Here is a 14,362-nt window from a genome sequence, read left to right on the forward strand (position 1 = left end):
GTAATAGCGCTGCCCTTTCCAGGCGCGGTCACGTGACCTGACCCACCTCACCCACCATCTTGAGGAGGTAAGGGTTGCGCTCTAGTCCATCAACCCCCCCGCCCTCTTAGACTACTTAAGGGGCGGACATTCACTGTCAGGCAAAACCTTTTATTTGATAATTGCTCTCCCCTGAGGCGGAAGCCGGGGGATTCTCCTGCTATTCTTTTTTATAAAATCGCTATTTGTTTATGTGACTGTCCGTGCAGAGGACAAACACTTTTATTGTGTACTTCATTGTGTGCTTTTAATTAGTAGGAGTACAAACAATTGCCTAATTGCTCACCTCTTTGCGAGATTTGCTTTGCTTGAGGCGCGATTTCGGTTTTTCACCTGGTAATAGCGCTGCCCTTTCCAGGCGCGGTCACGTGACCTGACCCACCTCACCCGCCATCTTGAGGAGGTAAGGGTTGCGCTCTAGTCCATCAACCCCCCCGCCCTCTTAGACTACTTAAGGGGCGGACATTCACTGTCAGGCAAAACCTTTTATTTGATAATTGCTCTCCCCTGAGGCGGAAGCCGGGGGATTCTCCTGCTATTCTTTTTTATAAAATCGCTATTTGTTTATGTGACTGTCCGTGCAGAGGACAAACACTTTTATTGTGTACTTCATTGTGTGCTTTTAATTAGTAGGAGTACAAACAATTGCCTAATTGCTCACCTCTTTGCGAGATTTGCTTTGCTTGAGGCGCGATTTCGGTTTTTCACCTGGTAATAGCGCTGCCCTTTCCAGGCGCGGTCACGTGACCTGACCCACCTCACCCGCCATCTTGAGGAGGTAAGGGTTGCGCTCTAGTCCATCAACCCCCCCGCCCTCTTAGACTACTTAAGGGGCGGACATTCACTGTCAGGCAAAACCTTTTATTTGATAATTGCTCTCCCCTGAGGCGGAAGCCGGGGGATTCTCCTGCTATTCTTTTTTATAAAATCGCTATTTGTTTATGTGACTGTCCGTGCAGAGGACAAACACTTTGATTGTGTACTTCATTGTGTGCTTTTAATTAGTAGGAGTACAAACAATTGCCTAATTGCTCACCTCTTTGCGAGATTTGCTTTGCTTGAGGCGCGATTTCGGTTTTTCACCTGGTAATAGCGCTGCCCTTTCCAGGCGCGGTCACGTGACCTGACCCACCTCACCCACCATCTTGAGGAGGTAAGGGTTGCGCTCTAGTCCATCAACCCCCCCGCCCTCTTAGACTACTTAAGGGCCGGACATTCACTGTCAGGCAAAACCTTTTATTTGATAATTGCTCTCCCCTGAGGCGGAAGCCGGGGGATTCTCCTGCTATTCTTTTTTATAAAATCGCTATTTGTTTATGTGACTGTCCATGCAGAGGACAAACACTTTTATTGTGTACTTCATTGTGTGCTTTTAATTAGTAGGAGTACAAACAATTGCCTAATTGCTCACCTCTTTGCGAGATTTGCTTTGCTTGAGGCGCGATTTCGGTTTTTCACCTGGTAATAGCGCTGCCCTTTCCAGGCGCGGTCACGTGACCTGACCCTCCTCACCCGCCATCTTGAGGAGGTAAGGGTTGCGCTCTAGTCCATCAACCCACCCGCCCTTCCCGCCCTTTTCTATGTACAAAAAAGAGGGATCATCCCGTCCGCGCAGCGGGCGGGCGCAGCGGGCGCGCCAGCGGCGCGCCGGAGGCGCGCCAGAGGCAAGCCCGTCTGCGCCTGTCCGCGCCGGAACCGGGCCCAGGGCCACGACCCCTACTCAACCTGCGTCAGACATCAAAAGGATGTATACCAGCCAAGATCTACTGGCACTATGGCCAGCGCCCAATATTTGTTGCATAAAAATGACACCCTCAGAAATTCACAGCCATATCGCCGTCTCCTGCCCCCATTGTAGCTACACCATACCGTCACGACTACCTGATTTTAATATTATACCGACAAACAACGATAAAGGAGCTGCTATAACCATTGCCCTTATAAATGCGCGCTCACTTGGTAAGCACAGGCAGGAGATCTCCGATCTCATAATAGATTTTAAACTAGATGTCTTATTTGTCACTGAGACTTGGACCGATGATACCTCTCAGCCAGACCTAGCCATAGCAGTACCGGATGGATATAAAGCATACCGCCAGGACAGGCCCAGACAAAGAGGGGGTGGGCTGGCTATAATAGCCAGAGATTCATATCCTATCAGAACAACTCCCATTCCATCAACCTCCTGTGAAGCTATGCAATTTGCTATTAAGACATCACCTTTATTTAACTTCAAAGGAATATTGATATACCGCCCCCCAGGATCCAAAACAGCATTTTTAACCAGTATTAATACTATGATGGAATCAGTGGCCACGGAAAGTGCTTTTACGGTCCTAGGCGACCTAAATTTTCATTTGGATCAAACTCATTTAACTGACTCGGTCACCCTCATTTCCGATTTGGAAACTCTAGGGCTAAAACAACGGGTTACGTCCCCTACCCACCTAGCCGGCCACATCTTAGATCCCATTTTCTCCAACCTAGAAGGCCTACAAATAACTGATATACTACCCATGCCTTGGACTGACCATCATGCAATTTTTGCTACTATAAACACCAATACCCCGGCCAATAACAAACCCACTCCTACTCCTAAGCAGCCTTACAAAGACTGGAAAAATATCAACTATGACGATTTAAAGCGATTACTGGACCACATCCATCCAACATTGTCCACAGAGCCAAACTTAGCACTTCAACAATTTAACACCTGGCTGGGTCAGGCTACGAATCAGTCAGCCCCGACTAAAGAATTATCTCGAAATAGATCCAAACCCACTGCTCCCTGGTATAATGACAAACTTAGGGCACAAAAGCAAATCAACCGCAATAAGGAAAGATTATGGAGAAAAGACTATGATACAGCTACCAAAGCTATTTACAAGGAAGCCCTGACACTTTACAAAGCCATGATCACTAAAGCTAAAAAAGATTATTACACTGATCAAATCCAGAAAGCCAAAAATTCTAGCAGACTATTGTATCAAATCACCAAATCACTATCAGGTAACCTCCCAGACCTCACTCCTCCCCCATCGCAACTTTTATGTGACTCTTTAGCTTCTTTTTTCTTTACTAAAGTGGATGACATCTACCAGGCGTTCTCTGCAAATTCACCTTCCAGGACACCCAACCCCTCTACTTTATCTCCAGCCAATTTGTTCCCTAGTTTCCAACCAGTCACTACAGACCAAATAAAAGTTATATTGTCCACTATCAAATCAGGATCACTCTTGGACCCCTGCCCACTCTCAGTACTCCTGCCGGTAATGGACTCCATTATACCATCACTTACTCAAGTCTGCAACTCCATCCTCCTTTCAGGTAACTATCCAGACCCCCTTAAAAATACCCTATTAAAACCTCTGTTAAAAAAACCATCCCTGGATAAAAAGGAACTAAAAAACTACCGACCCATTGCGAGTCTCCCATTCATGGCAAAGGTAATAGAAAAAGCCATGAATATTCAGATCTCGGAATTTATTGAAAAACACCACCTCCTGGATGACACGCAATTTGGATTTAGGAAATATCATGGGACAGAGACAGCCTTGATTAAGGCTGCCGATGACACCAGGGTCATCAGGGATCAGGGGGGAACAGCCATTCTAGTAATGCTGGATTTATCAGCAGCCTTCGACACGGTCGACCATACCATCCTGGTCGACCGTGTCGAGGGATTTGGCATCTGCCACACTGCCAAAGACCTTATTGCGTCCTTTTTAGCCAAAAGAACGCAGGCTGTTATCTTAGGACCCTTTCGATCGGCTCAACTTTCATCTCCTTGTGGAGTACCTCAAGGCTCATCCCTGAGTCCGACACTTTTTAACATTTATGTGTCGGACCTTGCTAAAACCATCAAAGCGCACGGGATGAGCCTAACCTCCTACGCCGATGATACCCAACTAGTGTTGGCTATCAAGGGGGACGGAGACCTAGTGGCAGAAAAATTCAAGAAAGGACTTGTAGACATAGGAGAATGGATGGCTACCAACTCCCTCAAATTAAACTCAGAAAAAACTGAGGTTCTCATATCTGGACCTCTTCTTCCAGCGTGGCCATCAAGTTGGTGGCCAGAGGCCTTCGGTACCCCTCCTATCCCAACCACTAAAGTCAGGAACCTCGGAATCATCTTCGATGAGGGTCTAAATTTCATGGACCATGCCAACAAAACAGCGTCCACAGCTCACCTAAAACTGATGATGATAAGGAAAATACGTCCTTTTCTTCCTGACTCAGCTATTAAAACATTGGTCACCTCGCTTGTCCTTTCTGCTCTGGACTATTGTAACGCCTCTTCCTTAATGCCCAATCCAGAGTAATTACTAAACTGCAGACTATCCAGAACGCAGCAGCACGTCTGCTTTCTGGTAAAACAAAATATGAATCGATATCTAGCAGTATAAAGGACTTCCACTGGCTCACCATTCGAAATAGAATCCATTTCAAGTCCCTTTGTATCGTGTTTAAGGCGCTTAACAACCAAGGACCCCACTTTCTGAAAGAACAGCTACAACGATACAAACCTAGCAGAGCCCTACGCTCAGCTACCCTCAACCAACTGGTCATTCCTCGCACAAAAACGGTTTCCTGGGGCGATCGACGCTTTTTGGTGGCGGCCCCAAAGCTTTGGAACTCTCTTCCCCTAAATATTAGGGCGAGTTCCTCTCTCCTTCATTTCCGTAAGCTTGTAAAAACTTGGCTGTTCACTCAATGATTATTCGTTCCTCATGCTAACCGTTACAAATAACTGGTTTTACTAGCGCCAAGACGCCTAAGGGTAACTGATGCGCTTTATAAATATTAAAAATAAATAAATAAATAAATATCTGCTTACCTTGTGTAAACACTGTGGCCAACAGAGTTCTCAACTTGAACTCCGCTTTCGTTGGTTATTTGCCGGATATGCAAGACTGCTTTCAAGAGTACTGGTGTGGATTTGAAAGTATGCGGAAGGACTTGCAGACTCAGAATCCGGTCAACTTTGGAAGGGAAGAGTTAAGGATATTGAGAGAGGCTCCTTCTGCTTCATGAGAAGGCCCAAGTACCAGTGGACCAACACCGTCAACCTCTACTGCACCGCCTAATATTCGTCCCCAATTTGGAACCCTTTAAGAGAAAAAGTAAAAAGGTTGGGAGCTTTGTATGCCATCCTAATACCTAATCATCCATTAGTTATACAGAGATCTACCCTGTATCAGACCCATCCGTAAAAGTGTGAATTGGAAATTATCTGCCACCAAAAACCCCTCAAGTACTTATATTTGTTACTTTTTAACTTTGCTGACTACTCATATTGAGAGTATTTACCTTAACGTTAGCCGTAAAACATATGTGAATCTGCATGGCTTCAGACAATTAGTTCATGCCATATTTGAGACATCGGTGTAATCAGCTGGAACCGGAGGAAATACTTTCTTCAATCTCAGCAATTTGCTGCTGATTTATGTAACATTCTGCAAACTGAAAAAAAGAGTAAAAAATGTATACGTTATACATATGTCCAAGTTAAATTTTAATGTATATAAAAACATTTGTTCTCAATAGGATTGGGGTTGAAAAGCAATCATCAGAGGTTATATTTGGCAAGCAAAATAGGAAATAACATTGCTTTATACAAATGTTAGGCCGAGATTGGTCACTCACTTCATTTACAAACTCCTGGCCTTGATCTAATAGAACCCTTTTTGGTCTTCCATGATCTAGAAATTGAGAAATAAACATCAAGAAAAATTGAAAGACACGTCTACAAATAAAAAAATTCAAAACAACATTTTCTCTTTGTATCTCAAGTGCAGGCTGAAAACATGTAACGAGCATTTAAATGAGAAACATATGGGTTTCAGAAACAAACGTCTATAAGACTATCACAATGGAGATTTACATTTTATAAAAAATATTTATAAATGCAAGAAAAATTATAACACACATTGTTCAATTTCAAATGACATATTTGGCCAATAAAATCAGGAGGACATGTTTTTATTCGTTTTCTTGATACCAGAATAGTTATCTATCTGCAAGCACATGAAATACACAAATGCTTATCTCAGGATGCTTTTCTATCATGAAATGTTAAAGTCAAACCTCATAACTCCATTAGGTCCATTGCAATTTTTAACCGATAGCATATGGAGAGCAGTCAGTGGATCGGGTATGTCGAGTGGTTGACCACCATCTGGTATAGTGCATGGGCAGGAATAAACAACACCAGTAAGTCCCATGGTTGAGATATCTGTATAATGAGATAGAACAGGGGACAAATCAAGTTTAAGATTATTAAAAAACTTGGAGAGCGTGCTAAAATACAACATTGGCCAATCAATTACATGTGCAGTGCATGGGGAGGAAGTAGCACGTGGCGCACTACTTTTAAAAATGAAAGGTGGCAGAATTAAGTGATTTGTCTAGAAACATCGCCTACCAAGGCAAAATATTGAAGGTATAAGAGCTGGAAACCATGCTAAAATACACGATTGCCGAAAACATTACTTTTGCAATACATGGGGCATGTGACGCACCACTTACACGAGAAAAACGACATCGCATTAAGTTGAACAGCATATAGCACACTGCTGCGGGAACGGCCACGTGGCGCTTGACAAATTAAAGAAACTTGGCAGGATTAAGTGATTTGCACAGAACAAAGGATAGCAAATCAAATTAAACGTTATTAAAAAACATGGAGGGCGTGCTAAAATACAACATTGACCAATCGATTACATGTGTAGTGCATGGGGAGGATGCAGCACATGGCACACTACTTTCAAAACTTAAAGGCGGCAGGATTTAGTGATTTGCCCAGAAACATCGCCTACCAAGGCAAGATATTGGAGGTATAAGAGCTGGAAATCGTGCTAAAAAACACTATTGCCGAAAACATTACTTTTGCAATGCATGGGGCACGTGACGCACTACTTACACGAGAAAAACAACATTGCATTAACTTGAACAGCACATACCATACTGATGCGGCAACAGTCACGTGGCACTTGCCAAATTAAAGAAACGCGGCAGGATTAAGTGATTTGCCCAGAAAAAAAAGTTATGAAGTCAACTTTAACGATATAAAAAAGCAGGAAAGCGTGCTTAAAAACAACATTGTCAAATCAAACAAAAATTTGCATTTACACGGTATTTAAAGATCGTTCAGATTAATTAATTTAATTACTCTTAAAAAATGCTCACATACGAAGACGTTGATATGAACACTGGGTTCATATCCACTGACCATGTCATGAATGATGTAATATGTGACATCATCAGCAGTGGATTGCGTGAGTTATAGTTAGTACAACTAACTATAACGGGGGAATTTCAATAGTTGAAATGTCCAACTTGCTATAACACCCCTAAAACCTGTCGTTTTTTTCAGTAAATTTCTGAGATTTTTTAAAAGCTAATTCCTAGCTATAACATGTCTGAAACCTATGTTTTTTTTCAGTGAATATATATATATATATCTATATATATATATATATATATTTATATATATTTTTTTTTTACGGGTCCGACACTCAGTCGGTGATTGAAGGAGGGCACTCACCCAGGTATAAGTACTCAAACCAGCAGTTTTATTTTACTTGCATCTCGTCACTAGCCCAACGCGTTTCGCCTTCCTCTGAAGGCTTGATCCCGTGATTATACCTGAGTGATTGCCCTCCTTCAATCACCGACTGAGTGTCGGACCCGTAAAAATAATTTTCGACTGGTCCTGTCGATAGGAGGTAGCACCGCACCAAATTGGAGCGCCAGGGTCAAAGTGGACCCAAATTGTGAGAAAAAAAATAAATAAATATATATATATATATATATATATATATATATATATATATATATACCTACTAGTGATCGCCAGTTGCAGAGAGGTGTAAAAAGGGGCATGGCCTCTGAACACCTCTCTGCAACGCAGCTCCCTGGCGCATACTGGAGGTACCTGGTGGGCTAGTTGGCCCCCAGGGACCCTTAGGATTGAAGATGAATTAGTTCCCGAACTTAAAACGTGCCACAGGGCGTGTTTGTACACATGTCACCTCAGGCCCCGCCCCCTTCCTTTACCACTGTGCAAACGCGCCCCTTAGCGAGCTGTAAGTTGGGGAACTAACTCCCCTTGAATACTGAGGGTCCCTGGGGGCCAACTAGCCTCACACACACACACACACACACATATATATATATAAAACGCCACTGAAGAAGGGGGAGAGGGACTCCTGAAACGCGTTTGGCGTATGGATTATTTCAGTGCCTGTTGTCTGTTGGTTACCCGCTGGCAAGTCTCCAATAAAGCTCGGTTTTTGAACTATGATCTTCCGGTGGCTGAACTCCTTTGGGACTAAACCTGCTTGTTTGGATGTTAGACGGCTGTTGCCCAGCCGCGGAGTACAGTCCACTGCTGCAAGGCAGGCCCATGCAGGCACCATTTTGGCGCTGCAGTTTACGGGAGGAAGAAGGCTGGCCTTATTGCAGGGTTGGTGCTAGCCGTATGTTCATGTTGGAGACTGTAAAGCGTGGCAGGCATACCAGCAGTCCTCAGCACAAACCCACATGGGAAAATAATTTTGTTTATTGAGTACGAGCGAGAGAGCATGCCCACTTGGGGATACTGGGGCGCACTACATTTACCAGTAGGCCGTGAGGACAGCCACGCCCTCTGAGGCAAGTGATTTGGAATTTAAATGTGCGCTTTTGAATGCGGCTCTCAATCGTCAAAAAAACGCCACTGAAGTAGGGAGAGAGGGACTCCTGAAACGCGCTTGGCGTATGGATTATTTCAGTGCCTGTTGTCTGTTGGTTACCCGCTGGCAAGTCTCCAATAAAGCCCGGTTTTTGAACTATGATCTTCCGGTGGCTGAACTCCTTTGGGGCTAAACCTGCTTGTTTGGATATATATATATATATATATATATATATATATATATATATATATATATATATATATATATATATATATGACAGCTCCAAGATCCCAAAAGATGCCCAGCCGGGTTACTCAGGAAAAATAGCACTCACAAGCACGGCAGTTGCTATTAGCAGGGGGTAGATTTATTCAGATAGACGCGTTTCGGGAGAGAACTCCCCTCGTCGGTATTTACATCTGAGAAACTGAATACTGTGCCCTTATCTATGTTTGTCATTATAGTAGACATAAACGAAGGACTAGGCAAAGCGCGTCGTAAGCGCCATCTTTAAATGTGCAAATACAATGATTTCAAAACATTGCTAGCAAATACATTACACCATCAATTAAGCCGTGTATCGGCACAATCATCATCTTGGTAATCATCCACATCGCTTCTAAATCAGGAGACCATTTGTATCCGAATAATGTGGCTAAGATGACTAAAACACAACTCCAGCCCAAGAATCAAGTCATAAGTAGGACATAAAACATCAGGCAAATCTCGCCGTGGATCGGCAATGGCAGCCCCTTAGGACTGCCAGACTTAAGGTGCAACAAAAAATGCAGCAATGTATGTTACATCTGTCAACAAAAATAACATCTTCAACCCCAAGTCACAACTACTGAAATACAAGAATACAATTCATCTCAAAATCATGATTTCATTACAATTTCAATGCACTATAACCAATCTTTGTCAACCCAAATGTGAGGCCAGTTCTTCTCCCATGTTCAATCCCTTGGGTGCTCTAGTCTCTAAGTCTATAATATACCGGGACTCGAGTCTCCTTAATGCGAGCAATCTATTGCCCCCTCTCGGATTTTCTTCAACTCGGTCCAAACAAAAATACCTTAGAAGGTTCCTGTCACTATTGTGTCTGATGGAAAAATGGCGTGCCACGGGATATGTGAAATCCTTGTTTGCTATGGCCCGCATATGTTCTAATACCCTCAACTTGACAGGATTGATCGTGCTGCCTACATATCTCATCTTGCAGGGGCATACAAGACAGTAGACTGCATGGTCAGAGTGGCAAGACATAAATTTGCTGATCTTTTTCCCTCCAATGTGGCCAGGGACCTCATAGCTCAATGTTCTTTTGCTAGATACACAGGCCTTGCACTTACCGCAAGGAAAGAAGCCTTTGGCATCCTTTAAAGTACCCTGTCGCTTATCAATGGGTCGTAAATAGCTATGGACTACTTGGTCATGTAATGATCTCGCCTTTGAGATTCACTGGTGAAGTAAATAGGGAAAAAGTTAATTACTTGGACCTGGAAGTGAGCATCAATGATGGGCACATTTGCACTAATTTGTACCGCAAACCGACTGCTGGGAACAGCGTTTTACATGCGTCCAGTAGCCATCCCCGTAAACTGATTAACAACATTCCGTACGGGGAATTTTTGCGGCTCAAGCGCAATTGTAGCCAGAATGAGTGTTTTGAAAAAGCAGCCATGGAGTGTGTGGAGAGATTTGTGACGAGAGGATACAGTCCCCATCTTCTCAGAGAGACTCTGAATAAAGTCAGAACTATTCCTCGCTCTAGCCTTTTTGCTAAAAAACCAGCTTCTACCACAGAAGGAAAATTCCGCATGATCACATCTTATTCTGCGGATTCCTATAAATTGCGATCAGTACTGTCAAAACATTGGCATATTCTGAAATCAGATTTAATCATTGGCTCTGATATACCCAACATGCCATTAATCACGTACAGGAAGGCGAGATCATTACGTGACCAAGTAGTCCATAGCTATTTACGACCCATTGATAAGCGACAGGGTACTTTAAAGGATGCCAAAGGTTTCTTTCCTTGCAGTAAGTGCAAGGCCTGTGTATCTAGCAAAAGAACATTGAGCTATGAGGTCCCTGGCCACATTGGAGGGAAAAAGATCAGCAAATTTATGTCTTGCCACTCTGACCATGCAGTCTACTGTCTTGTATGCCCCTGCAAGATGAGATATGTAGGCAGCACGATCAATCCTGTCAAGTTGAGGGTATTAGAACATATGCGGGCCATAGCAAACAAGGATTTCACATATCCCGTGGCACGCCATTTTTCCATCAGACACAATAGTGACAGGAACCTTCTAAGGTATTTTTGTTTGGACCGAGTTGAAGAAAATCCGAGAGGGGGCAATAGATTGCTCGCATTAAGGAGACTCGAGTCCCGGTATATTATAGACTTCGAGACTAGAGCACCCAAGGGATTGAACATGGGAGAAGAACTGGCCTCACATTTGGGTTGACAAAGATTGGTTATAGTGCATTGAAATTGTAATGAAATCATGATTTTGAGATGAATTGTATTCTTGTATTTCAGTAGTTGTGACTTGGGGTTGAAGATGTTATTTTTGTTGACAGATGTAACATACATTGCTGCATTTTTTGTTGCACCTTAAGTCTGGCAGTCCTAAGGGGCTGCCATTGCCGATCCACGGCGAGATTTGCCTGATGTTTTATGTCCTACTTATGACTTGATTCTTGGGCTGGAGTTGTGTTTTAGTCATCTTAGCCACATTATTCGGATACAAATAGTCTCCTGATTTAGAAGCGATGTGGATGATTACCAAGATGATGATTGTGCCGATACACGGCTTAATTGATGGTGTAATGTATTTGCTAGCAATGTTTTGAAATCATTGTATTTGCACATTTAAAGATGGCGCTTACGACGAGCTTTGCCTAGTCCTTCGTTTATGTCTACTATAATGACAAACATAGATAAGGGCACAGTATTCAGTTTCTCAGATGTAAATACTGACGAGGGGAGTTCTCTCCCGAAACGCGTCTATCTGAATAAATCTACCCCCTGCTAATAGCAACTGCCGTGCTTGTGAGTGCTATTTTTCCTGAGTAACCCGGCTGGGCATCTTTTGGGATCTAGGAGCTGTCATGTTTAACTGCGGACACCAACGCGGTCTGAAGCACCCGCTTTGAGAGTGACTCGTTTTTTGGTGTGAAAGGGAGCGTACATATATATATATATATATATTAATATATATATATATATATATATATTTATATTACCTACAGTCGCCAGTAGGTAGTTCCATAGGAAAAGCATTTTTTGTTTTGCCAATATCTTTCGTTCCGTTTGAAGAATCTTCAGAAAATTTTAAAAATTTACGTCCTGCTCCGGTCAACTCCTGACTTAAAGGTTTTGCAGTGATTCATCAAGCGGGGGCTGAAAAAAAAAGGGGGTCCCAAAATTTGTTTTCTCTATGTTCATTTCCATAGGAAACTTTAGACGAAGCTACAACCCGAACTGCTGAACGGAATTACACCAAATTTGGCAAAAAGGAAGCTCTTGGTTCAGAAAGCGACCTTCTTTTTTCAAATGGTGTAAATCTGGTCAGTAGTTCCTGAGAAGCTCCCAAAAAAATATTGATATTATGAGACCGCAGTGGATCCGCGAACCCTCCCGAGCACAAGCTTGATTCTGATTGGCTGCCAACACTCTAAACCAAAAAGTGTTGGCAGCCATCTTGTGACTCGGTTGAACCGAGTCACAAGTAAAAAGGTTATAAAAACAAGAAAAGGGGGCAGGGTAGAAACACCCTGACCCCACAGGGACCCCCAGGCCCAAAAAAAGCATTACAAAAAAAAACTTTGGCGGGATTCACACTGGGTTTGCGAATCTGGCCAACAATTTGTTTTAAAATGAAGCGCGGGCTCCCGCTGCCCCAAGGATCGCCACCTCCCTGGGGCTACTTAAAAAAACTCCATGTGGGGGGCTCGAGTCCCCCACTTTACTCCGGGGACCACAACCTCCCTGAGGCAGACTGCATGCAAATACGGGGGTCCATTGCAGACCCTCATCCCCGGACACCACCGCCTCCCCAGGTCTGGCTCCGGCAATGTCCCAGGGTGCCTACTCCCGGGACATTGCAGTTTGCAATGGCAGGGCGAAAGCACTGCCCCGCCCTTTCATTGCAAACTTGTGCTTCGCTTCATGAAAGCAAGAGCAGGAAACCTGCTCTCGCTCCAATGAAGCAAAGCAGATTGCTTTTGGACAAGGGGAGCTGAATGTCACAGCTCCCCTTGTCTAAAAGCAATGCTGGCTCTCGCAGGAGGTGGGGAGACGGCTTGGACCGCTGGGGCATTGGTGCTCACCCCATGCTTCCCAACATGAGGCAAGGCCCCGGGGGATGGGGTCTCCGGGGCCAAAAGTGGCCCAAGGAAGGGGAGCCATGCAGCCCCCCTCCCGTAATAAAAATACTTTAAAAAGAGGCAAAGCCCTGGGGGATGTGGTCCCCGGGGCCGAAAAAGGCCTCAGGAGGGGGGCTGCATGTGCCCCCTCCTTTAAATGTAGTTTATTGATTTTTTTTTACTAGCAGCCATGCCCCGGGAAATCGGGTCCCTATGGCTAAAATTGGCCCGGGGGGGTCAGGCCCAGAGGGCAATCGAGATTTATGTAGTGGTGGCACCTACAGCCCCGGGGACGTCACCTCCCCGGGGCTTTAATAATAATGCGCAGGGGCATGCAGCCCCCGTAACCCTGGGGACTGCCACCTCCCCAGGGCTTCATCAAAAAAATGCTTGGGGGGCTTGTGGGACTTGCCCTTTTTGGCTAAAGTTCCTTAATCTTTTTGCTTTCCCTTGACCATTTTCCTGACATAGAGTTGCCAATTTAGATGTTTTGGGTACTTTGCCACTGCTGATCAGTGTTAAAGTACAAGTGTTTCCTATGTAAAGTGTAATAGTAATTGGTTGGCCATGATTGGTATATTTGCCTTACTAGTAAATTCCCAAGTGATGTGCACTGTGTGTGCCAGGGCTAGTAATGCAAAGGCCTGTGGAGAAGGGAACTCAGGCCTGCAGTGTAGGGCCTGTACACAGTTTGCTAAGTTAGCATGTTGTCCTGACAAGTGCAACCACTTGTCAGGCCTTACTTTCCCTTTTTCAAACACATTGGGCACCCCTGTGGTAGGTCCCCGGGTAACCCCTGGGCAGGGTACAGTGTAAGTGAAAGCCAGGACATATACAAAGGTGTGTGTTGTGTCCTGACAGCGCAAAACACTCCATTTTGTTTTTCACTGCTGAAAGGCCATCCTGCCCATAGCACAGAATGGGGGAGTCTGGGTGTTGTGTTTGTGAGCCTAGTTTCCTATAAGTTTAAAATGGAGAGATGAGGTTTGATATGTATGAACTCACAGTGTCATGACACATCTTTCTGTGAAAGTGGTTTTGTCACTGTGTGTTCAGAAACCACTCTTTTGGAAAGTGGCAGAGGTTTGTGCTTTAAGCATTTCTGTGTGTCTCTGTTGAATGTGGATTGACTGTCTGGATCTGAGAGGTGAGAGGAGCTGGGAGAGGTCTTGACTCAAGGAGAGGTTGAGATGGCACCAGGCTGCCCTGCATCTGGAAAGTAGGGGGAGGAGAAGCCAGGGAGGTGAAAAGGCCTGGGCTGGTGC

The sequence above is a fragment of the Lissotriton helveticus genome, chromosome 3_1 (genome assembly GCF_964261635.1).
Source record: "Lissotriton helveticus chromosome 3_1, aLisHel1.1, whole genome shotgun sequence".
NCBI lineage: Eukaryota > Metazoa > Chordata > Amphibia > Caudata > Salamandridae > Lissotriton > Lissotriton helveticus.